This window comes from Alexandromys fortis, unplaced genomic scaffold, assembly GCF_014885135.2.
Source record: "Alexandromys fortis isolate MF-2015 unplaced genomic scaffold, M_Fortis_MF-2015_v1.1 scaffold_129, whole genome shotgun sequence".
Taxonomy (NCBI): Eukaryota; Metazoa; Chordata; class Mammalia; order Rodentia; family Cricetidae; genus Alexandromys; species Alexandromys fortis.
The window spans coordinates 5,081,737-5,107,604 of record NW_026068022.1 but is presented as its reverse complement, the minus strand read 5'-3'; positions in this window follow the sequence as shown (position 1 = coordinate 5,107,604).

Here is a 25,868-nt window from a genome sequence, read left to right as displayed (position 1 = left end):
CTCCCTCTCCAGTCCAAAGAGCAGTCAGGGTTCCCTGCCCTGTGGGCAGTCCAAGGTCCTCCCCGCTCCATCCAGGTCTAGGAAGGTGAGCATCCAAACTGGCTAGGCTCCCACAAAGCCAGTACATGCGGTAGGATCAAAACTCAGTGCCATTGTCCTTGGCTTCTCAGCAGCCCTCATTGTCCACCATATTCAGTGAGTCCGGTTTTATCCCATGCATTTTCAGTCCCAGTCCAGCTGGCCTTGGTGATCTCCTAATAGATCAGCCCCACCGTCTCCATGGGAGGGTGCCCCCCTTGTGGTCTTGACTTCCTTGCTCAAGTTCTCCCTCCTTCTGTTCCTCATTTGGACCTTGGGAGCTCAGTCCATTGCTCCAATGTGGGTCTCTGTCTCTATCTCCATCCATCGCCAGATGAAGTTCAGGATGACCTTGAGTCCAGAGATCTGCCTGCTTCTTTCTCCCAAGTGCTGGCATTAAAGGCATGTGCCACCAGTGCTCAGTGACATCAGTTGTTTCAAAGCAACATGACCCTGAATTGAGTCTCATGTTAATCTTTAGGCATGCAACTGGTACCAGTTTTCTATCATAATTGGCAAGGTGGGATGGCGTAGGTTGGGTATTGTGGAGGATGGCACACATGCATTCCAGGCAGAACAACACTTCTGGTATACTAGGGGCCTGGAATGCTCTCAATGCAGTGGGGACATAGATCATGGTGAGTAAGATACTGTAAAAAGTGAGTGGGTTTAGTTGGGAGTTTGGGGCTGTCAGGTCTTGGAGGACGTGTTGAGCACATTGGAGTTTTCTCTGAGGACCGTGGCAAATTGTCTGTTCTCTTTCACTGTTTTTCTGCTTCAGGACAAGGAAAGACAGAGCAGAACCTCTTTAGGCAAATCTATAATCAAGTCCCATTATGTCCTCTCACAAGTAGTTATTGCTTTTGAACCTTCTCTTTGCATTGCCCAATTTCTCCAAGAATCCTGCTATCCTGATCACTGTGGATCCCTGATAAAATTCCTCATCTCTTCCACTCTGTGGTGATGCATTTTGACCCTGGTCTGAGTAGCAAGATTCCTGTCCTATAGGTCATCTTCTTTCTCTAGATTTTTTTTGTTATTTTTTCTCTATTTATGCTATATCTCTTTTCCTTTGCTGTAAATGCCATTTTTGCTTGTTTTATTTGAAGTTCAGTCAATATCTCCTTCCTCAAGATACCATCAGAATAGTCATTATAGCTAATAAGATGACCCTGAATGACCTTTGCATTTATATTTTAATAATTACTATCAATGTTTTTATTTATTTGTGTGTTTGTTTTACATCCAGGGCACAGTCTCCCCTCCTTCCAGCCCACTTCCCCAACCCATCTCTGTTCCCACCTCCCACTCTACTCCTTCTCTGTTTCTGTTAGGGATAAAGCAGGTCTCCCATGGATATTAACAAAACATGGCATATCAAGTTTCAGTAAGACTAAGCACCTCCCCATGTATTAAGACTGGGCAAGGTGACCCAATATAAGGAGTAGGGCCCCAAAATCCAATAAAAGAGTTAAAGAGAGTCCCTGTTCCTTCTGTTATGAGTCCAGCAAGAAAGCCAAACTACACAACTGTAACATATGTACAGAGTGCTTAGGTCAGTCCCATGTTGTCTCTGTAATTGATGGTTCATTCCTTTGTACTGTCTATCCAGTGTTTGGGGGGGGGGACTTCCTCTTCTCCTTTTCCCAAGCAGTCCTCCAAGCAGTGCTATCTTTGGGTATCTAACATCATTCATACTCATAACATAGCCAAAGTATCTCAAGTGCTGCTGCCATATCATGGAGCTTCCTTCCTTCTGTAGATGGAAATGTCTCTTTGCAGTCTATATTTTCATGTGACACATGGAATTATCCTGAGACATGCCATCTCAAACACATTCAGCCAGCACTTGTTAAGTGAATCTTGATTAATTGAAATTTGAAATTTTCCTACATAATTTTCATGATGCTTATATTTTTTGCCTTAAATGATGTGGCAGGTCCTTCTGTATAGGTGTTGCTTTTGTTGGTTAATGAATAAAGAAGCTTCCTTGGCCTGTGATATGGCAGAGTAAAGCTAGGCAGGGAAAACTAAACTGAATGCTGGAAGAAAGTAGGCAGAGTTAGGAAAAGCCTTGAAGATGGACACTGGAGGGAACTTTACCCGGTAAGCCACAGCTATGTGGTGATACACAGATTAATGGAAATGGGCTAACCAAAGATATAAGAGCTAGATAGCAATACGTTTAAATGATTGGCCAAGCAGTGATTTAAATAATATAGTTTCTGTTGGGTTATTTTGTGGTCTGGGCAGCCAAAAACAAATAAGCAACCTCCTCTGACAACAGTTTGGTGCACCAACCTCGGACTAACTAAATCAACATATAATCTGGAAAGGAATTCTAGACACAAAAGAAGAGAATTAAGCATAGCTTCTTGGTAGTCAACATTTTTTTCCTGGATGGCAAGCAGGGGTGCCACTGCTCATTTAAAAGAGGTGCAGTAAAAACTGCATGGTTTCTTTGAAAACAGTGGTCGAGAAAAGAAAAAGAATATAGACAATTATAAAAACATATAAAGGGTTAGAAAAATGTAAAATCTTTAGAGAAAGTGAATACAGACAGTCATAGATTAAAAGGAGTAAAAAAAGGCACACAAAGATTGAAAATACACAGAGAATCTGGATTATGTATATTATTGTGTTTTCTTTGAAGTTTTTGACTGTGAATCAGCTAAGTACAAAGAGACATTTTATTGTATGGGCTGCTAAACTAAACCAACATATATCAAAGGTATCTTGAGTTCAAAATTTGGGTCTAAGGATTTGTTGCTTTGGAAAAGTAGTTCTGCTTTTGTTTTTATAGAAGATGAGAACCTGTGGATTTCTTCCAAACTAATGTGGTTTAATGGACCAAGACACACAAAGGTCACTGTGAACACCCCCAAAAATTACTTTGCCCAACAAAAAGCAGGAAGCAGTTTGGAGAGAACTTCACCCAAATTCCCTAAATGACTGTTTATAAATGTTTGTTGACCTATGAAAGGGTATATGATATAGATATCTACAGAGTTTTTCATTGGTATTGATCTTGCTTTATTGATACAAATTTAAGGTCAATTTTGTTACATATATCTACTCTTGATTAAGATTTTGTGTTTTTGCAGACACTTAAAATGTAATGTAAAGTCAAGAAATACAGGTTAATAGACAATAATCTATAATAGTCAAGTTTCTAGTCATATTAGTTAGGTTTTCTAGATATCTAGAGATATATTTCAGTTAGATAGATAAACTTCAAACCTTTCAAAGGCCTATGTTTTAGAACTTAGGACTTTTCATAACATGAGACACAGATGCTCCTAACAGCATCAATCTAATTTTACATTAGAAAAATGTAAAATCTTTAGAGAAAGTGAATACAGACAGTCATAGATCAAGAGGATGATGAACATCAAAGAGGCTCCTTATGGAGTTTGTTAGCCATTTGGGCAAGAAACTGCTTTTGCCTGGACTGAATCGTGCTATGCTGTATGAACCGAACATGTAGGATCCACAGAGAAATGACTGCTGAACTTGCCTATAGGTGAGATGGTCCTTGAGGGTGCCTGCTTCATGAAAGAGTCTGTCAGACATTCTGCGGACACAGAAGAAAGTGACTGATAAACTGCCAATATAGGTGGAACTGTCTTTGAAATTTCCTGCTTCATGAAAAAGACTGCCAGATACTATGGGCCTGTAGGCTAAAGATGGATGCTCCAACATTGCAAAAGAACTTTGGGTGACTGTCCAGGTAGTGAGATGTCTCTGTCAATTCTGGAGTTTTGGAAGTTGCTTACAATGCACTTCCTGTTAACTTAGGTGATATTATATCCTTCTGGAGTCTTTAATGGAGTTGAAAAATTTATAGTTATAGTTTTCCTTAGTTATGATAAAAGATAAAGCAAATATAAATGTTATATCTGTAATTCTTACTTAATAACTTTTGTTATATATAATTTTACTATGTTAAAATTAAAACCTTCCTTTTTATTTAAACAGAAGTGGGAAAATGGAGTGGGAAGTCCTTCTGTTTATGTGTTGCTTTTATTGGTTAATGTTTCTGCCAGTTTATTGGTTATCTGTTTCTGCCAGTGGTTTAGTGGGAAATCTAAACTGAAGACTAGGAGAAAGAAGGCAGAGTCAGGGAGATGCCATGGAGCTGAGAGAGGGCAAAGACATGAACTACCAGCTGGAACCTTGCTGGTAGGGCACAAGTCTCATGATAAAATACAAAATAACAGAAATGGGTTAACCAAAGATATAAGAGCTAGCTAGCAATATGCTTAAGTGATTGGCCAAGCAGTGATTTAAATAATATAGTTTCTGTGTGATTATTTTATGGTCTGGACAGCTGGGAATAAACAAGAGGCCTCCAACTACACTTAGAGACTATGTTTTCCTTTGGTAATTATTTGCTTGTTTAACAGACATTTTTCTTTGTTCTCTTTTTATACCTGTTTCTTAAGGAAAGTCTATTGCTGTTTCTTTTCTTTAATCATTTTTGTCATGTTTGTGTGGTGTGTATGTGTGTTTGTTTGTATGTTTATGTATGTAAGATAGGGACTCTCAGTCAAACCTGAAATTCCTCAATATGGCTGGTCTTGTTGGTCAGCTTGCTCTTGATTCTTCTATTGTCTTTCAAGACTGGAATTACAGGCAGCCCATTATACCTGCCCACTATTTTTATCTTGGTTCTGGATTCTGGTCCTTGTGCTTGTGTGGAAAGCACCTTAGCTACCGAGCCATCCCTTCAGCTCCACTTTCTCTTTTCTTTATTTTCCCATTCATGGTATGAGTTGTAGACTGTGATTCACAGCATTTTCTCCTTCAAAACAACAGTTGTCAACTTCATAATCCACACTCTGATGGCAGAGTGTCTTACTCACATCAACCCTTCTCACACTTGTACTTCTGCTGATCAGTCCTTTAGTACAGTCTCCTTGTTCAGCTTCTCAATCTACTTTTTCCTTCTCTCACCTCTGTTAGGTCATTACTAGCTTCTATTTTTCCATTTAACTATGTGTTTTATTATTAACTAACATCCTATTTTGCTCATATATTTATATTTTAAACATCTAAATTAAGTGATCTGGGACTAGAGAGATAGCTCAGTAGTTAAGAACACTGGCCACTCTTACAGAGGGCCTAAATTTGGTTCTTAATACCCTCTAGTTCTAGGGAATCCAGTACTATCTTCTGGCCTCCAAATGCTCTCACATTTATGTAGTATGAACTCTCTTTCTCTTACACACACATATACTCAGGTACATACATGTAAATTAACTAAACGTTAAAAATAAGTTAATTAATTCAACTAATTAATTTATTATTTAATTATTGTGTAATAACCTAACCCCAGTCTTTCATTTTGATATCTCACTGAAATTTAAATATATATTATATAAATGTGTTGTGTTTAGCTTATGTTTTATATTTATATATTCAAGATATCTGAAGTTCAACATATCTCTAGTTGTGTATGTTTCTAGTGTTCATAGAAAAGTTATTATTTAGCTCTGAATTCTAGTCAAAAATTTGGACATTGTCTTATTTTTTTCTGACCTCTGACAGTAAACTTTGTCTATTCTCTTTATTAGTTACTTTAAAGTCTGACACCTCATCTCGTCTCACTATGTACAATCCTCCTGTCTTAGTTCAGGTTGTTAATTTTATTGCATTGATTATTAAAGTATATGGTTAATTCTTACTCCCCTAAATTACAATTACATGATTGTTATGAATGTCTTGCATCACAGGCTGTGAAGATTGTCGACTGATCTATTTACTGATATACCCATAAGAGGAAAATATTAAGTAGAGAAAATAACCATATCTATCAACCAAAAGGTAGCCAACATAGGGAATGATCTCTGAGATAAAATGATATGTCTGTCTTTCAAAGAAAGCAGGTGATACCTTGTGCGCCCCATCAAAGTGAAGCATAGTCAGGCAGAATTAAGAGTCTAAATGCAGATTTTACTCAGGAACCACTGCAGTAGAAGGATAGAGACATCAGCAAAGAACTGGGATCAATTCCAAGTATAACAAAAAGCAGTTGGAAGTTTATAACAACAAGCAGGATGAGGAAGGGATCAGTGGATGGAAACTTACAGGTAACAAGATGGACACAAGGTTGAGGGATCCTCACTAAACTCAGTTCTGGCTGACAGCAGGCCAAGGTGGTTAAGGAGATTTGATTTGACTAAGAAATTTGATTAGATATTATGGTAAATCACATATCAATGGCAAGGACCTCTCTACTGATTTATGGTGATTTTGCTAAAATTGAATTATATAGGCCCAGCAGTGGTAAGCTCTAATGTTTAGTTCTTGTAGAGAAGAAGGCACCCTAACTAAACCTTGGTCAAAGGGAGTCTTTGCCAGTATACCAATTGTCAATAATATTCATAGTTTTATTGGATAAATTACCAATCAATACAATAAAGGAACAAGAACTTCAGAAAAGAGAGGATAAATTTTTCAAAAATTATTCATTTCTTTATTTGTGTAGGCTGTCATACTGTGTATGTAGGTAAGTGGCTAAATATTGGGTGTTAGTTCTCTCCTACTGTGTGACTTCTTGGAATTGAACCCAGGTCTTTAGGTATGGCAGCAAGCAACTTTTCCCACTGAGCCATCTTGCCAGCCAAGATCAAGAATTTAACCAACATATTTCTGACATAGGTTGATTTTAAAATTCAAATTTATTATTTTGAAATGGATTTTGTTTGATTGTTTGGCTTTTTGTTTGTCTGCTTGTTTTGTTTGAGGGTGGTAGGATCTCACTCTGTAGCCCGTGTTGGTCTGTAATGCCCTATGGAGATCAAAATGACCTTCAATTCGTGATGACTCTGCCCCCTCAGTGCTGGGATTACAGGCAAGGGTTTACAACTTTTGCCACAAGAACCATTGTCATACACATTTCACATGCCTTATAAATCAAGCAAGATAGAAATAGTTGCGTTTTTCTTATTTCCTTTTTGTTATATGTGGCTTTTTCTATACCTTAGACTTCATATAATATATTCCTCAATTTATAGCTTGCTGTTGCTAAGTTTGTAAACCCTTGAAGTATCATTTGAGACTTACCTTACCATTGTCTCTCCCCCAGAGCTTTCTCCTGCCCAAGAGTTAGGTGTAAGTGCTCTACCTTCTGTATTCCCAGAGGCCCTGACTATACATTCGTTGGAGCATTTATGATACTGATGCACTGCCTACTGTACTTAAGGCAAGTCAGTTGGAGCATTTATAATGTACTGCAATTCCTAGCTTACATGCTTGCTGTCCCCAAGACCTTGCACTACAAGTAGGAAATAGGATTGTTACAGTCACTACTGTACTCAGATTCTCTCTCACACCTCACAGCTTCTAGTAGGTGTTCAATATATGCTGCATATTGGTTTAATGAATAGATTAATCAATGAAAGAGCCAGGACTTTGTGCAGAATTATTTGCATAACATTTGGCAGCCAGTGCAGACCACTGCTAAACCCAAATCTCCATTTTCTGTATGCAACAAGAAAGAGACACCTGCAATTCTTGGGCAACTCTGGGAAATAGCAGATTCACAAACAAAGGGTGCATACTGCCTAGCATAATTCTAGTGAAATTCTGAAAGGTATTTTTGTGATTGAAACAAAGTCCTTCAAGATGTTTCTTTAGAAGGTAAAGTTCTTATCATTATGGATTGGTTTTTATCTCATCAGGTACCTGAATCATTCTATAGCAGGATATGCAAGAATAAAATAACATACAGAACCCGAGTGAGACTTTTCACGGAGACCAGAAATGTTTCATGAATAAAAAAAAATCCACAGTTACTGTTCTCTTGTCTTCTCTCAGTACAAGGCAGCTGACTAACAAGATAACATTTGCCATTCCTATGTGAGGTCTGTAGTTTGATCCAGGGGAATGAGAAAAGAGAACATTTTCAGACAAATACTAAATGTCAATAGAAGAAAAAAATGCCAGAGTCAGTGTAATATAAGTAAAGAAAAAATTAAATAAAATATTTTATGACTGAAGAAATATATGAACATTTATTCCAGAAAGTAGATAAACATCTTGGAAAACAACCATTTCATATGTTTATGTGTGGTGGGATTGATAAAGAAAAAAGAAGACTGTAATGATAAATATTTTCTAGAAAATTGAGTAAATGGAATTAATTAGAGAATATAAATAAATACACAGTTACTTATTTTTAAGGTAGATTGTGAAGTAAATCTAAAATAGACACAGACAGGAGGTTAAATAACATTGCAGACAATTACATTGAAAGGACAAAACTTCAAGAAAAGGGCATCAGGATTAAAAGCTTTTTTTTAAAAAAAAAAGTTCCTGTCATTTTAGGAAGAGCATAGGAAAGAGAGGTAAATGCTTGCTGCAGCCTCTGTTAACAAAGACCCCTCTTTGCTTCAGAGGAAGAAAATGGTAGTGTTGGAGCAGAGAATAGGACCTGAGCATTGGTGAGTGCTCATGAGCCCAACCCATCCGTAAAATATTCCATTATTGAAAAGCATTATTTTTATCTAGGCTGCTGATAGGGAACTCTTGACTGGAGAGCGTGTCCCAGGCACTCCTACTTGTGGCCTTTAAATCTTACATTGTTGAGCCTGTGCACATGTCATCCGCAGCTCAAAGGATGCCATTCTAGTGTCTGATGCTCTGTATGAACCTCTTTTTCTTTAAGAAGGTCATGGTATATGCTCTCTGTTGTCAGTATGCTGGCATTTCCTAGTGATATTCCTCGCTTTGGAACTTTTTCATCTACTGTGCATTTAGTGGATCTTCTTGCCTTTCAGTTCAAGGATTGCTTTTTACTTAATTCCTTGAGAGCGTATTTCTCTCTTTCTTAGATTTACACTAATCACATTTTCTAAATCTCTTTCTAAAACTCTAATCATGAGCACAAGAGCTTCCCATCAGAGGATCCCTATAGCATGCAAAGGGTGTAGAAAAAGTCTGGTAGGTAAGAAATGAACACAGCTAGACACAGTGGTGTACAAATGTAGTCTCAGTGTACGCCAGAGACAGGAAGATCGTGAGTTCTATGCCAGATTGAACTACATAGTAATACTAGGTTTTGAAATTTTGGTGAGGCACAGGTATGTCTGTGAGGTATTGATTTCACCTTCAGCAGTGGAGTCCTAACCACATTTATATGGTCCTGGGTTGCATCCTGGCACTGTAGCAACTGGACACAGTAACAGTGGTACACATCTGTAATTTCAGCACTCCCAGCAATCAGACAGAGGCATGTTCAGAAATTCAAGATCGTCCTTGTCTATACAGGGAGTTTGAAGCTTGTTGGGGGAAGATGCTCTTTTGTTCCCTGCTACTCGGACCCAAAATAATCATACACAAACTATATTATTTGCAGTACTGTTTGGCCAACAGCTTAAGCGTATTTCTGGTGTACTCTTATATTCTAAACTAACCCATCTCGATCAATCTGTGCATCATCACGAGGTCATGGCCTACTGACAAAGATTCAGCAGGCTACAATGCAGGCATCTGTCCCCGGTAGAGGCTGCATGGCTCCCTGACTCTGGTTTCTTTCTCCTGGTATTCAGTTTAGTTTTCCTGCCTAGCTCTATTGTGCTAAGCCACTGGCTGAGACAGATTTATTCATTAACCAATAAAAGCAACACATAGACAGAAGGACTTTCCAAACCAGAAGCTAGTGTAAGCTACATGAAACCCTTCCTCAGAAAGAAAAGAGAGAATATGAAAGAGTGAAAAAGATTACTCACAGAACGGGAGAAGTATTTGAAAATCATATTCCTCTCATGGCTCTAATATCTGAGTCATATACAAATGATGAGAATAAAATTGACATTGGATTTTTTATCAGATTCATCAAATGCAAGAAGATATCATCCTTACTGGGAGATGTTGGAAGCATTTCCTTTTGACATAGAAGAAGAATACTATGTGCTCCCACAAGGAGGAAAATTCATTTCATATTAATGTATTCAGTGCAATTTCAATGAAAATAAACACAGAATATGTTCCAAAAATTATCAAAATATTGCTAAAATTTGTATTACAAAATTGAGCACCCAAACAGGAAGTCATTCTTTTATAAGACAACTAGGGCAAATGCATAACTTATAGCCATTGTGATATGTTGGGAGTGGGTAAAATCCTCCATGGATGTGTATTGTTGACACAAGCATGACCCTCTCAGGGATCCCAGTGTCTCAGACCCATCAGAATGACAAGCCCTTCCCTGGGTCAGAGTGTGTGCAGACAATATCAACCACAGCTTCCTCCTGGATGATTGCAGCCTGAGACAGTTCCTTACAGAGACTCCCTGCTGAGCAGTCCTTACTCCCCACTGAGCAAAAACTGTTTCAGCAGTCTACAATAAAGGTGTACACAGGCTGAGATTCAAGGATGCTGGTTCTTCTTCTTCTTCAGAAGTCCTGGCCCACCAAATCCTAGCTTTTCTGTACCTGTGTCTTTTCATTATTCTCCACCCGTCAGTTCAATCCCAAAGTTGTGCAGATCGTGACAGTGAGATTAATTTATGTCAAAAATTGCTATTTCTAAAGAAAAATGAAAATTATTATTTATAATTAGCAATCTTCTAATTCATCAATTATTGAAATCTGGGACTTATTTAAATATTAATAACATTCTACTGAATATTATTACACAGATGTACAAAAACTAATAAATAAAATTTATTCACTAAACAGATTAAGTTTTTGTAAACATTTAAATGTTGATTTCAGACTTAATCAAGTAATTCTAAATATTTAATTAGAATCCCTTGAATCTAGAGGAGCTTCTTAAATGTCCTAAAATCTATCAAAGTTCACATGCAGAATGATTATTGTAAAGCTAACCAGATGCACACCAGAATGCACATATACAGGGTACACATGTGGATTATACAAGTTCTTATTCCCATATGGATTAGGTCCCTGTATACAGTGAGATGATTGTTGACTAATGGAAAGTTAACACATCTATCATCTCATATATTGACTTTTATATGTGTCTTAGCAAATCTCAGGAAAGAGAGCTCTATGACCCACTCTACTGCTCGTGCTATAAAGTTGACTTCTAGATTTATTCTGCACAATCAACTTTATACCTTTTGACCTATGGCTTCCCAATCACCGGCCCCTCCCCTACCTCTGCTAACAAATTTTGTACGTTTTCTATGCATACTGGTTTTGGCACATGAGGATGCAGTATTTTTCTTTCTGTGTCTGTGTTATTTCACCTAATATAAATTCCAGGAATATCCACTGTTTGCAAATGCAAGATTTTTTTCTTTTTAAAACCCCATTATCTATGTCTGTTCACTTATTTATAGATAACTGGGTTGTTCCTGTGTCTTAGTTACTGGGAATAATGCCATAAGAAATAGGGTGTAAACAGAAGCTTTTCATCCTACCCTGTCCTGCAGCCACTTTTAAAATAACCACTCAGGGGCTTAGTAATTATTATAACTGTTTGACCAATGGCTCAGGCTTATTACTAGCCAGCTTTTACACTTAAATTAGCCCAGTTCTATTAATCTAAAAATTGCCACATGGCCATGGTGTTAGTAGTTGCTTGGCATATTGTTTCTTGTCTGGCAGCTGGATGACATCTACCAAACTTCATCCTTCTTTTCCTTTATCCCTGTTTAGATTTCCCACCTGGCTCCATCCTGCCTTGCCACAGGCCAAAGAAGCTTTATTTATCAACCAATGAGAGCAACACATATTCACAGAATATAGAAAGACACCCCACAGTATCTTCCCTTTCATGTCTAATCAAAAAGGAAAGGCTAGAGAGATGGCTCAGAGGTTAAGAGCACTGGGTACTTTTTCCAAAGGTCCTAAGTTCAATTCTCAGCAACAACATAGTGGCTCACAACTTTGTGTAATAAGATCTGTGTCCTCTTCTGGCCTGCAGAAATACATACAGGCAGAACACTGTATACATAATCAATAAATCTTTTTTTAAAAAGGAAGACTTTAAATTTAACATAGTAAAATTACATATAACAAAACAATTATCAGCTCCATTGAAGACCCCAGAAGAATATAATTTTACCTGAGTAAAGAGGAAGTGCATTGTAAGCAACTTCCAAAACTCTAGAAGTGACAGAGACATTTGGTTGCCTGGAGAGTCACCAGAAATTCTTCTATAATATTGGGGAATCCATCTTCAGCCCAGTGAAGCAGAAAAATTGCAGTGTAAAAAAAAATCTCTGAACATGTAGAATAATAATCAAAACTCTCTTAAAAATCAAAGCTGACTTTGGAGTTGGACAACGGTTATCTTTCTCTAAATCCAAGCATGTTGTTAAAAGAAATATTCAGTTTCTGTCTCATGTCAGGAGCCATCATCCATGGAACAGAAATAAGAAAGAATTTAGGAAAAGTTTTACTTTTCTCCATGCCTATTTTTGTCTCTATTATAGTTTTCATTGAATGTATGTCTATATAAATAATGTTCCTTGGATATATGTCTACATAAATAACGTTTACATTTTTTACAATGAACTGATTCCTGCAGTAATATAAGTTTCCAGTAAGAAGATGGGGCCCCACAACAATGACTCTACCTGACTGATATGACATCATAATGTTGATAGGGCTACTTTAAGACTGTTTTGCTGTAAAAGCTGCTCAAGATAGTTTTAACTTGGTTAGCTGAAATGGTGCACCTTCTTACAACGTTCTGGCCAGAACTTCAAATAGGAACCTCATATAAACTGATGGGGGAAGCTCTCTTAATCAATCACCTTTAAGAAGTGGAGGCTAATTAAGGCATGGCTACCTGGAGCTTAGGAAGAAAACTGGGACAGACCAGGTGCACACTCTCTGGGTGATTCCCACTGGACACAGCCGAACTCAGACCTTCCATTCTTGTGGCGTGAGTTTCCCCTTATAACAATTAAAAATATAGTTGTTTATCTTTAAGCTGGCCTGGTTATTTCCTGAATTGAGAAAACAGGTACAATAAACCCTATCAAATATTCAGAGACTATTTGCAATTATACCAGACAGTAATCTTGAAACTTAACCATCATCTTACTTTTAAAGGATCCCATAGAAATAGCATTGCCCCCATGACAGCTGTAAATAATTATAAAAGACAACATCCCTTCTCCCAACAAAGCTTGTCCTCAGGGTTAGGGACATCAACTAGGGGTTGATTATAACTGATATAGGGTTGGGGGTTGGGGTAGAATTTATGAAGTCTCAGGGATCTCTTTGAAAAAAAGAAAAAAAAGAAATTGGATGGGATAAAAGATAGTTTAGTGTGGTCTTACTCACACTAATAATAATAGTAACAGAGGGAATATTTGTGAGCTATTATTTATAGGCAATTTACATTGGTATAGATTCTTTCATATTGATACAAATTCAAATTATATTTGTTATATTTAGTATGCTCCTAATTTGTTTATCATATTTGTACATCTCTGCAAAGTTATTTTGTCAGATTGTATGCAAGCATATTTCTATCTCTGCTTAAGACATTTTGCATGTTGATACAATTTTAGCATATATTTATCATCTTGCACTATACTTTTATACCTCTGATCAAGATACTTATACATTGTTTACATTTTGGGGTCATTGTCCTCATTTGTTGCACAGTTTTTAAAATTATTTAATATATTCTAATATGAAGTCTTAGTCGTTAAGCTATTTGGGTATTAAGAATTATAGGTCAATAGTCATGCATGTTTGTCATACTCACAGTAAGACTAATCAGGTTCTTTAGATATATAGAGATTGTATTCTGCATTGATAATCTTCAACTACTTCAAAGAACTGTAGATCATGGCATTTAAATAACTTAGGGTTCTGTTGACATGAGACATGATTGCTCCTGGCAGCACCAATCTATTCCCAAGAGAATGCTGAGCACCGAAGATACTCCACTTGGAACTTGCTTTGTTCTTGGCAAAACTGGCCTTTGGGCAAGGAACTCCTGAACACTGAACCACTGACAAAATGCATGGTGCTTGCACAGGGCAAGCAGGATACAAGAAAAAAGACTGTCAAATCTTGCCAAGACAGGATAAGACAGTTTTAAGAAATGTCCTGCCTCTGAAAATGGTCTGTCCATTTTGACCTTAGCCAAAGGTCTAATGTTGCAAATGAGACTTTGGGTGATTACCCAGGTAGCCAGTTGTCTCTGACATTTATTGTACATTTTGAAAGTTTCTTGATAGCACTTCCTGTTTACTCAAGTAATATTATTTCCCTTCTTAGGTCTTCAATGGGGTTGAAGACTAAATAGTTGTAGCTACTTTCCTCTCATGACTTGACCAAGATATTTCTAATACAAGACTTAAACTCCTTAGAATAGGATAATTATTGAAACATTCAACGTATCTTCCTTGCTTGATATTGTTTGTGCTGGTTGTGATTCTAATTTTTATATCTGAATTTGTTCTTATCATATATAGTTTTATATTAGACTTAGAACTCTCTTATTTAGACAAAAGGTAGCGGTGCTGTGTGAACTCCTTCAGCCAACAGCCTTTAAGATATCAACCCAGTTGGGCATGGCCTCTTATTCTATAAGTGCTCTTGTAAAGCTTGTGGGAGCTCTCTCTTCTGGCTGCTGGATTCAGTTTTTGTTCCCTATTGCGGCAGAGGACTGTGATCTGTGAGTCCACTCCTAAATAAATAACCCTTTATTGCATTCAATTCTGAGCTAGTATGGGATTTTTTTTTTAGCATCCATCTTCACATACAATTTTGAATGAACTGCATAAATGTAATACCTTAAACAAGAGTACAAATATACCTACATTGTAACAAAATTGACTTTAAATTTGTATCAACAAACTAAAATCCATACCATTGTAAAATATTTTGAAATTAAACAGCTGTATTTTTGGATTAAAGTAGATTCAACAATCTACCTTTCTCCATCATTTCAATATCAATTTCTTTTAGAAAGAGATTGACCATGACTGATAACAATTTATAACCAATACCTCTTAATTGAAAATAAACATTGATAAACAATATTTTGGGAATTAGATTTCTTCCTGCTGATTGGGAGCAATGGTAATCCTATGAGGACCCTGAGAAAATCTGAGCTAATGGTCAAGTCCTGGGGAGACCAGTTATATAACTTTTGTTAATAGATATTACCTGTCAAGGTTCAGGAGATCTCCCTTGATCAAATATGATCCATCTTAACCTGGAACGAATCCATAGCCTCTGTTTCCTCTGAAAACAAAAGCAAAATTACTTCTCCAAAGCAATGCATCTTTTCAGTTCCATTTTAAAAATATATATTTGACTTCTGTTTTAAAACTAAGGCATTTTTAAATATTCAGGTTGGTGTATTTCATCAGTCTCTCTAATTTTTCAGTCTCTCTATTTCATCCGTCTATTTTATCATTCTCTCTATTTTATCAGTCTTTCTTTCAGTCTCATGTCTCCCAGCAGCTGCCTTTTGTCCATCAGCCAGCAAAACATGCAAAATCAGCACAATACTATACAGGATTCAATCTCCCTGTGTATTTCCCATCTTTACTTGGCTTTTTCTTTTATATTATTTTTTACTGTCTCTTTAAAGACTTTGTTTTATTTTTTTAAAACTATTTATTTCTATAACTGCCTATACCCATTTTCTTACTTTCTTAAGCCTACACACATTGTAAAACACCACTGGAACCTATTTAAAGGTTTTTCCATCTGGACCTCTTTACTGCATATCTTTTTACCTTTTTTGTCTGTATGAGCAAAAGTTAAATCTGCCATGCAGCATGCTATGTGACTTGGAGAAGCCTTTGTGTCCCATGGCGGGAATCTGCCATGCTGTGCTCAAAGCACGCATGCCACTGTATCTCTGTACGAAGGCCCACATAAGAGACACAGCTAGGAAGCTAGTTTTTGACTGTTTATGTGTTCTAGAACCCTTTTAAAGCTTTCTCAGGCACCATGGAAATTTGAGAGTCTTGTGTTTGTAAATGGAGACTTTCGGTCATGCCCAGTTCTGCAGCCACTTTTAAAATAACCACTGAGTGGTTGAAAATTAATTATAAATGTTTGGCTAATGGCTCATGCTTGTTGCTAACTCTTACATTTAAATTAACCCATTTCTTAACCTAAGTATTGCTGTGAGTGTGGTGTTACTAGTCTGCTGGCATGTTCCTTGAGCTAGTTAGTGACTTAATGGCATCTCCCAGATTTCGCACTCCTTATCCAGTATCTCTCCTTAGATTTCCCACCTGGCCATAGGCCAAAGCAGATTTATTTATTAACCAATGAGAGCAGCATATATTCACAGTTTACAGAAAGACATCTTACGGCAATAAGGTGCCAATATCTGCCTGAGGTATAGACTTCACTTCCTCTGGGTATATACTTAGAAGAGAACTCATGTATGCTATGATGGTTAAAGTCTTGATTTTTGAAAAATATACATAGCATTTTCCATAATATTTGGGCAAATCTTTATTCCGACAAATAATGTTCACAGGTTCTGTTTTTCCCATATCCTCACCATTTGTCTGCATTAGCTGTCCAGGCATAGACAAGCATATAGTTCTTTAAGAGTTTTGAATTTCTAGCTTCTTTCTTGCTGTCAATTTTTGACCTGTAATGTCTTTGCCAGAGATGATGTGTATGTTTTAGATGGCCCATACTGTAGCATGCATGTGTAAAGGCAAAATTTATAATTTCTGAGAAAATATAGGAAACCATGTAATATGAAAAGAGGAAATCATTTCTTTACATACAACTCTGAAACAAGCATGAGAGCACATATCAGCTCAGTGATTTGAAGCTCTCCACAGAAAAACACCACTAGCATATATAACTAAAGCTGAATGAGCCCTGTTCTGTGCCATAGGAGAGTAGTAGCATCATGTTTAAATTTTGATGGAGATTGCATTGAATCTGTAGATTGCTTTTGGTAATAAGGCCATTTTTCCTATGTTAAAACTCCTAATCCTTAGGCATGGAACATCTTTCATCTTCTGATAACTTCTCCACTTTCCTTCTTCAAAGGCTTAAAGTTCTTGTACACATCAATAGATATAAATAAATATTGAATAGATATGGAGAGAGTGGACTTGTCTTATTCCTGATGTTAGTGGAATTGTTTTGAGTCTCTCTCCACTTAATTTGTTGTCCTCAACAAATGGTAGTGGCATAACTGGACGTTGGCATATAGAAAAATGCAAATAGATCCAAATCTATCTCCCTGCATAAAGCTCAAGTCCAAGTGGATCAAAGACCTCAACTTAAATACAGTTACAGTGGAGACATGTTCCTGAATAGAAAGAACAGCAATAGCACAGGCACTGAGATTGACAATAAAGGGGACCTGCTGAAACTGAAAATCTTCTGTAAAGCAAAGGACATGGTCAATAAGACAAAATGGCAGCCTACAGAATGGGAAAAGATCTTCACCAATCCCACATTTGACAGAGGTCTGATCTCCAAAAAACGTAAAAACATCAAGGAATTAGATATCAAAATAACAAATAATCCAGTTAAAATGGGTTGTAGATCTAAACAGAAAATTTTCAGCAGAAGAGGCTGAGGGGATCCAGAGAGGTAAGTGGCCACACAGCAAGACAGCCTGAAATGCCACTCTCTCAGACAGTCCCAGGGGACTGAATCCAGGCCCCCTCCAATTACCTAAGCTTTTGGACATCCAGCAGGGTGTGTTCCCTGCTACTGACTTTCTTTACCCCTTTACCCTGTCCCCAAGCCCCCATTTTCATCTGCTAGGTCCTTGGATCTTCCAATACAGCCTGCTTCAGGATGGAGGGGATCTGAGAGCCTGATCCAGTGCTGAGGGGACCTAAGGGAGGGAAGACCAAGAAAACGACCAAGTACACAGTCAACCACAGCAAAGATTGGACCAAGATGCCAAGACTCTGCTGGCCTCATTTAAAGGAAGAACTGGACAGGCGCCGATGCAAGAATTTTTCCAACATCCTGAAAAGCAACATGATAACACCAGAATCCAGTGAACACGAACAAGAAGACTTGAACATCCTAACCCAGCAGAAGTAGAAGAAATTGACTTTAAACGTAACCTTATAAAAACGATGGAGACCCTTAAATAGGAAGTGAAAAACTCCTTTAAAGAAATGGAAGAAAAGACAAACAAAAAGTTAGAAGAAATTAATAAATCCCTCAAAGATACCCAAGAAAAAGCAATCAAACAGGTAAAGGAAACAGTTCAAAACATGAAGACTGAAATGGAGGTAATAAAGAAAACACAGCCCAAGGAATTGCTGGATGTAGAAAATCTGGGTAAACAAACAGGAGCTACAGAGACAATTATAAGCAACAGAATACAAGAGATAGAAAAAAGAATCTCAGGCACTGAAGATACTATAGAGAAAATAGACTCATTGATCAAAGAAAACATCAAATCGAACAAATTCTTAACACAAATCATCCAGGAAATCTGGGACACCATAAAAAGACCAAACCTAAGAATAATAGGTGTAGAAGAAGGAGAACTCCAGCTCAAAGGCCCAGAAAATATATTCAACAAAATTACAGAAGAAAACTTTCCCAACCTAAAGAAGGATATTCCCATGAAAGTGCAGGAAGCTTACAGAACACCAAATAGACGGAATGAAAAAAAATATCCCCTCACCTTATAATAATCAAAACACAAAGCAAACAGACTAAAGAAAGAATATTCAGAGCTGCAAAGGAAAAAGGTTAAGTAACATATAAAGGTAAACCTATCAGAATTACACCTGACTTCTCAATGGAAACCATGAAAGCCAGAAGGTCTTGGACAGATGTACTGCAGACACTAAGAGACCAAAGATGCAAGCCCAGACTACTATACCCAGCAAAGCTTTCTTTTACCATCGATGGAGAAAACAAGATATTCCATGACAAAAATAGATTTAAACAATGCGTATCCACAGACACAGCCTTATAGAAAGTACTAGAAGGAAAACCTCAACACAAGGAAGCCAACAACACCCACAATAGCACAGACATCTGACAACCCTCCACCAGCACAACTCAAAGAAGGGAAACACATAAATACTACCACCAAAAAATAACCAGAGTTAACAACCACTGGTCATTAATATCGCTTAATATCAATGGACTCAATTCACCTATAAAAAGGCACAGGTTAAGAGAATGGATATGAAAACAGGATCCAAAATTCTTCTGTTTACAAGAAACACACCTCAACCTCAAAGACAGACACTACCTTAGAGTAAAGGGTTGGGAAAAGGTTTTCCAATCAAATGGACCTAAGAAACAAGAGGGTGTGGCTATGCTAATATCTAACAAAATTTATTTCAAACTAAAATCAATCAGAAGAAATGGAGAAGGACACTTTACACTCATAACAGGAACAGTTCATCAAGATGAAGTCTCAATCCTGAATAGCAGTAGAAAATTTTCAAATAGTTAAAATTCACTTAACGAATTGTTCACCTTCCTTAGCCATCAGAGAAATTCAAATCAGAAAACTATAAGATTCTATCTTATACCAGTCAGAATGGCTAAGATCAAAAATAGCAATGATAGCTTATACTGGAGAGGAAGCAGAGTAAGGGGAACACTCCACCACTGCTGGTAGGAGTGCAAACTTGTACAGCAACTTTGGAGATCAACATGGCAGTTTCTCAGAGAATTGGAAATCATTCTGTCTCAACACCCAGCCATACTAACCTTGGGCATATACCCAAAGGAGCTCAATGATACCATAAGGACACTTGCTCAACTATGTTCATAGCAGCATTGTTCATAATAACTAGAACCTACAAAATACCTAGATTTACCTCAACCAAAGAAAAAATAAAAAAATTAATATATTTACAAAATGGAACATTACTCATCTGTCAAAAACAATGGCATCAGGAAAGTTGAAAGCAAAAGGATTGAATTAGGGAAAAAAATCATCCTGAGTGAAGTAACACAGACCCAGAAAGACAAATATAGTATGTACTCACTCATAAGTAGATACTAGCTCTTAAGTAAAGATAGTCATGCTATAATCCACAGGCCCAGAGAGGCTAGGTAACAAGGAAGGTGCATGGTGGGACACTCAGATCTCCCTGTAAAGAGGAAATAGAAGAGATCTACTGTGTAAACTAGGGGTGGATGGGGATGGGAACATGAGGGATCATTTGAAAGTGGATGGAAGGAGGGACTAATGAAAGAGAGGTCTTAATGGAGGCATTTCAGGGTGAGGAAGAAACCTGGTAGAAGGAAAACTTTCACAAATCTGTAAGGATGATCACAATCACAACTCCTAGCAATACTAAAGTGGATAGGTAACCTGAACTGGCCATGTCCTTTAATCAGGTTGGTGACTACCTTAACTGTCACTGGAGAACCTTCATTCACTAACTTATGAAAACAGATGCAGAGATTCCCCCAATCAAGCTCTAGGGCTGAGCTCCAGGAATCCTGTTGAAGAGAGGGAGAAAAAATTATACAAGTCAGTGGGTCAAGGTCATCAAGAGGAAACTCACAGAGAAAACTAACCTAGGTTTGTAGGAGCTCACAGACTCTGGACTGACAGCCAGGGAGCCTGCATGGGACTGACCTAGGCTATCTGATAGTTGTTTAGCTTGGTCTACTTGTGGGAGCAGAGCCTGTTCCTAAAGCTTTGGCTGGCTTTTGGGAACCTATTCCTCATACTGAATTGCCTTAATACAAGGGGAGGAGTTTAGTTCTTTCTCAATTTGATATATTATGATTTGTTGACACTCATGGGAAGCCTGCCCCTTTCTGAACACAGTCAGAGAAGAAGTGGATTTGGAGAGGATGCAGAGGGGAGGGGAGGAAAGAGGGAAAACTGTAGTCAAAATATAAAATAAATAAATAAATTTAACCAATCAAAAAAGAACAATTTATTATTGAAAACTTGAGTCATGAGTCCCATGTGGTAGATCACACTGGAACCTAGAGTACTGGCAGCAGTTACAGGGGACCACAAGTGTGTGAGAGCCTGGTAACTCAATGACTTTTTGGTATCCTTAGCCACAAAGCAGGATTCAGGCCACCAAATTCATTTACACAAAGAAAGGACATATCCTAAGTAAGAATCAGCAAAAGGTAACTATAAAAAGCTGGGAAATGTTTTGTAATGTCAGAATTATTAACTATAATTAATAAATACCTTAAGATAGTCATGCTAAAGAAAGACTGATCTATATCTCTCAGAAATGACAGTGACAATCATAATCATCGGAGGAAGCAAAGAACAAGTAGAAAAATATATGAGGAAAAGAGTTAAAGGTCTATGTTGGGCTAAACATAGGACTGGAATTGTTCCTGGTAGTTCTATTATGGTTATTCAAAGCTCTTACAAATGTGTAATTTGTGTTGTCTTTCTCATTTGCAATAGATACTTATATTTAATAAGAACTTCCTGATTTTAATTTTATATCACTATCCTTTTTTCTTGAGGTCTTTCATTGGACCTAATATTGTATGTATCTTTTTTCCTAAAGAGAAGTTCAAATATTAACTTGATTAAAGTATCAAATATACTCAACCTCCTCTTTTGTGCAAAACTCAATGACATAATGTTGTAGAAAATATTGTTACCACAGGTGAGTGACAAAAGGAGTAGGTACACAGAGCTCTTCTGTTGAACTAGGAGCGGCGGCGGGGCTGCGTCCCCAACACCCCGGCCGCTTGGCTAGCTTATGCCCGAAATAACAACACACAAACTGTATTCATTTAAAGAACTGCTTGGCCCATGAACTCTAGCCCTTACAGGCTAATTCTCGCACCTGGACTAGCCCATTTCTAATGATGTGTGTAAGCACCCCAAGGTGCGCTTACCGGGAAGATTCTAGCCTACGTCCATCGTGGGTCTCAGCTTCATGCGTCTGCCTCAGAGCGCAGAGCTATCGCATCTACCCGGGAGAGCTGAGCATGGCATCTCTGCTCCAGCAGAGCTGTCCGGTCTCTCCGGAAGCAGAGCAGAGTCTGACCTCACTTCCTCTTCCGCCCAGAATTCTATTCTGTTTACTCCTCCCATCTATGTTCCAAGCCATGAGGCCAAGCAGCTGGTTTATTATAACTTAACCAATGAAATCAACAAATTGATATATGACACTCCCACATCACTCTTCTTTATTACTAGGTGTGGTGATGATTGATACCTGTCATCCCAGCACTGAGGAGGCCAATTCAGGGGTTTGCCATAATCCTGAGGCCAACCTGAGCAGCAGAGCGAGAACTTGTCTCAAGAAGTCCAAACCAGAGTCAAATATTTTTGAAGTTGTAAAGAGATAAATCTTCAGAAAATTCACATTCACAAGATGGTTTATAAAAACTATTTTTCTTTAATGATATACCAGTAATAAAACATAGAGCAAATCCTGTTCTAGAGTATTGTAACAACTTGTTTAAGAATATTTGTTCCAAGGGACAAATAATTTATGTACAGTGTCAAAAAGTCTAGTTTGATGTTTTTTATATAGCATAGTTGATGTATAATAGTGACAGGTTTCTTGTTGGCCTTTTGGTTGTAGATGAGGTGCCAGAAAAATAAACATATTGGAATAACATGCTGAAATATTGCGCATCAGAGTAAAAAGTACTGAATGATTGATAATCAATTTGTCTAATTTGGTTCAAAAACTTGTCTTAAAAATAAAACTGGGGTCGGGGGCTGGAGAGATGGCTCAGTGGTTAAGAGCATTGCCTGCTCTTCCAAAGGTCCTGAGTTCAATTCCCGGCAACCACATGGTGGCTCACAACCATCTGGAATGAGGTCTGGTGCCCTCTTCTGGCCTGCAGACATACACACAGACAGAATATTGTATACATAAATAAGTAAATAAATAAATATTTAAAAAAAAAAAAAAATAAATAAAACTGGGTTAGGATCACTGAAAATGGAATCATGCAATGTCTGAATCTTGCAGCAACCAAAGAGAAAATGAGTGTTGACCCAGTGTACATGATCACCCGTTTCCACCTATCGTCTCCTGAATGGAGGCAGATGTGTCCTCCAGCAGGAGCTGAACTGTAAATGTAACTTCCTGTCCTGAGGGCTGAGACAATGCATAGATCTGCTACAACAAGTCATGGACACCATTTCCATGCTTGAACCATGTAAAATCTCATCTACTCTGTTGCTAAAAAAATAAATAGAAAAGGGGACAAATTTTTCTCTTTATATTTCCTCCCATTTTCTCAAGTTTATATAAACCTCAACTCTTAAAATAAAGTTTGCTTTGATAATTTCTTATTAATTAATTAATTAATTTTTATGAGGCTGAGAGTCAAATACAGGGGGTTGCGCTTTCTAAGCAAACACTCTGTCTCTCAATTACAAACACCAGTCCAAACCCTAACTGTTAGTAACATTAAGTAGAATCCGAAAGTTATCAAATATAATACCAATTAATGTTTACATCCTCACCATGATATGCACCAGACAGTCTTTAATTTGATCGCAGATTTGCCATGGCAGAGACTGGGGCCTATGGTATATAGTGGAGGTAAAACAATAAATAAGGACAGAAATTATTTTTTAATATATCAACCATGCTTTGCTATAGTATATTTCCACATGATAATAAAGTTGATCTGTATCTCTGCCTTTTACAAAGATACACTCATACCTATACATCCAGCCAATGGAGAGTTAGAGTAGGGGAAATTCAAGTTCAAGGTTAGCATTATGTATTCCTTGGAAGCCTGAGATAAAGCAAGATACAGTCTCAAAATCAGATCAAGATAGGTCTGGTGGACCCTCAGAGGACAAACATTGCTCTGTCCCAGGTCACTAGATGTGGGGCAGGAAGAGGTTTATCCACAAGCCCACCTGCTGCTTCTCAGCATCTGGCTCTAGGCAGTCAGGTACCATTATAATTCTTGGAAGAAGTGTATTGCCCAGTACTATAATGGACAGAGTAGACAAGGCCCACACATGCTGCTTATCAGATGGACACTATTATGGTGAGCAAGTATATGATTTAGTATGGGAGAGAAACACAGAACCAGAATAGTTCATGTCCTAAGGACAAAGACATACATGAGGAGGTAAAAGCAGTGAGGAGCAGGCAGATATGGGTAGTGTGATTGCCATTCAGGTTCTGGTGATGTCTGTGCCTGGGCTGCATCAGGGGCCCATTCTGAGATCATGATCCTGATGCAACTATGATTGGCTTTGATATCCACAGCTCCTGATACCACTAAAGGCTGAGAAGAAAGCACTGTAAAAATTTGGTCCTGCTTCATTTATAGTTAATAAGAAGACTCTGTGTAGTTATTTGGGAGCTGGCTGATGGGACAACATACACCTTTTATTCAGAAATATTATATTGTGCCCAATGTCCAGCATGTACATTCACATAAGGCCTGAAAAAGCTTTTTAAAAACACAGACCAGAGTCAAGTCTGGCTTCCTGGTGATTGAAGTCTCTGAGATAGGCTTAGCATACAGAAACTGCCTGCAGGCTGGAGCTAGCCACCAGTACCATTTGTTAAACTAAGATGAGTGAATGTCAGCTTAAACTGCTGACAGCAGTTTAAGATCCATCTCATGGGATTAGAGAATACTACTGATGTTCAGTAAAGACAGACCAAATGGGGGGAGGAATCCTCTAAAGTGGTTACAGCATATTTATAAACGTACTTAAGCTCAAGAGGAAAAAAAAACATGGCTTACACACTCATAGGAAAAATAGTTTAAAAATAATAAAGTTTTTAAGAGTAAAGTAATATAAAGAAAAAAACACAAAAGATGGAAAATACATGGGTATTCTGAACCCTGTATGTTATTGTATTGACTTTAAATTTTTTGTTTGCTGATGAAGAAATAATAGCTGCTGAGAGATATTGGATTATGGAGGCTGCTGGATTAAGCAAACCTATGTATTTTAAAAGTGTCTTGACTTCAAAAATAGAAGTCAAAGGGTGTGTTGCTTTGGGAAAAGATTGTCATTTTGTTACCACAGAAAACAAAAGACTGTGGATTTGTTCAGGGTTGAAGAAGATCGTATTTGACCAGGGGAAACCTCCTGAGTATCTTGGTTACAGACAAGAGAAAGGAAGCTTAAAATGAATACATGATGGGAACAGCTCTGAGATGAGATGCGTTGAGATGAGATATGATAAATCTTGCTGGCTACAGAGTCCTTATGAATTACTATTACACGTCATCCTTTCATATGGCATGAATCAAGATTTATATTACAGTTTGATTATATAATTCAAGTGGAATTATAAAGTTGACAGATGCATTTTACCTGCTCCAACATAAAACAAAAAGCATCTTTAACTGACTTATATACACCACATATTCCATATGTGTAAATGAAGATATACATATTTACCTTTAAAAGTTTATATGTTTTCAGAGCAAGTCATTGAGACATAATGAAAACAGATGGCCCAGGTGATTCAGTCTCTCAGAGTGCTTCTATTGCAGTTCCCCCAGAGTTCTGCATACACAATATCTTCAAGGCTGCTGGCTAAGATGGTCCAGCCTCACAGACTACTTCAGCCAGGATTTCAGATAAGCCTTGCATTTTTCAATTATACAGACTGGACAACAAATAATGTAGTTAACTCTCCCAAAATTTGACCATTTCCCTGATTTTCTCAGGCTCCCCCAAAGATGCCAATGCTCCCAGACAACAGGAAGCAATCTAGAGAAAACAATACCCATGGATTTTTGTCATCATTGGGGGAGGGGGGCTTACAAGTTATTACTGGTCATGGTCAGGAGAAAAGCTAAACAATGGAGTTAGATTCAAGGATGTATTTTTTTTCTTTTCATGTTTTTTTTGTTATTTTATATTTTTTTTATTGAGAATAAGAAAAAAAAGTTTCCGCCTCCTCCCAGCCTCCCATC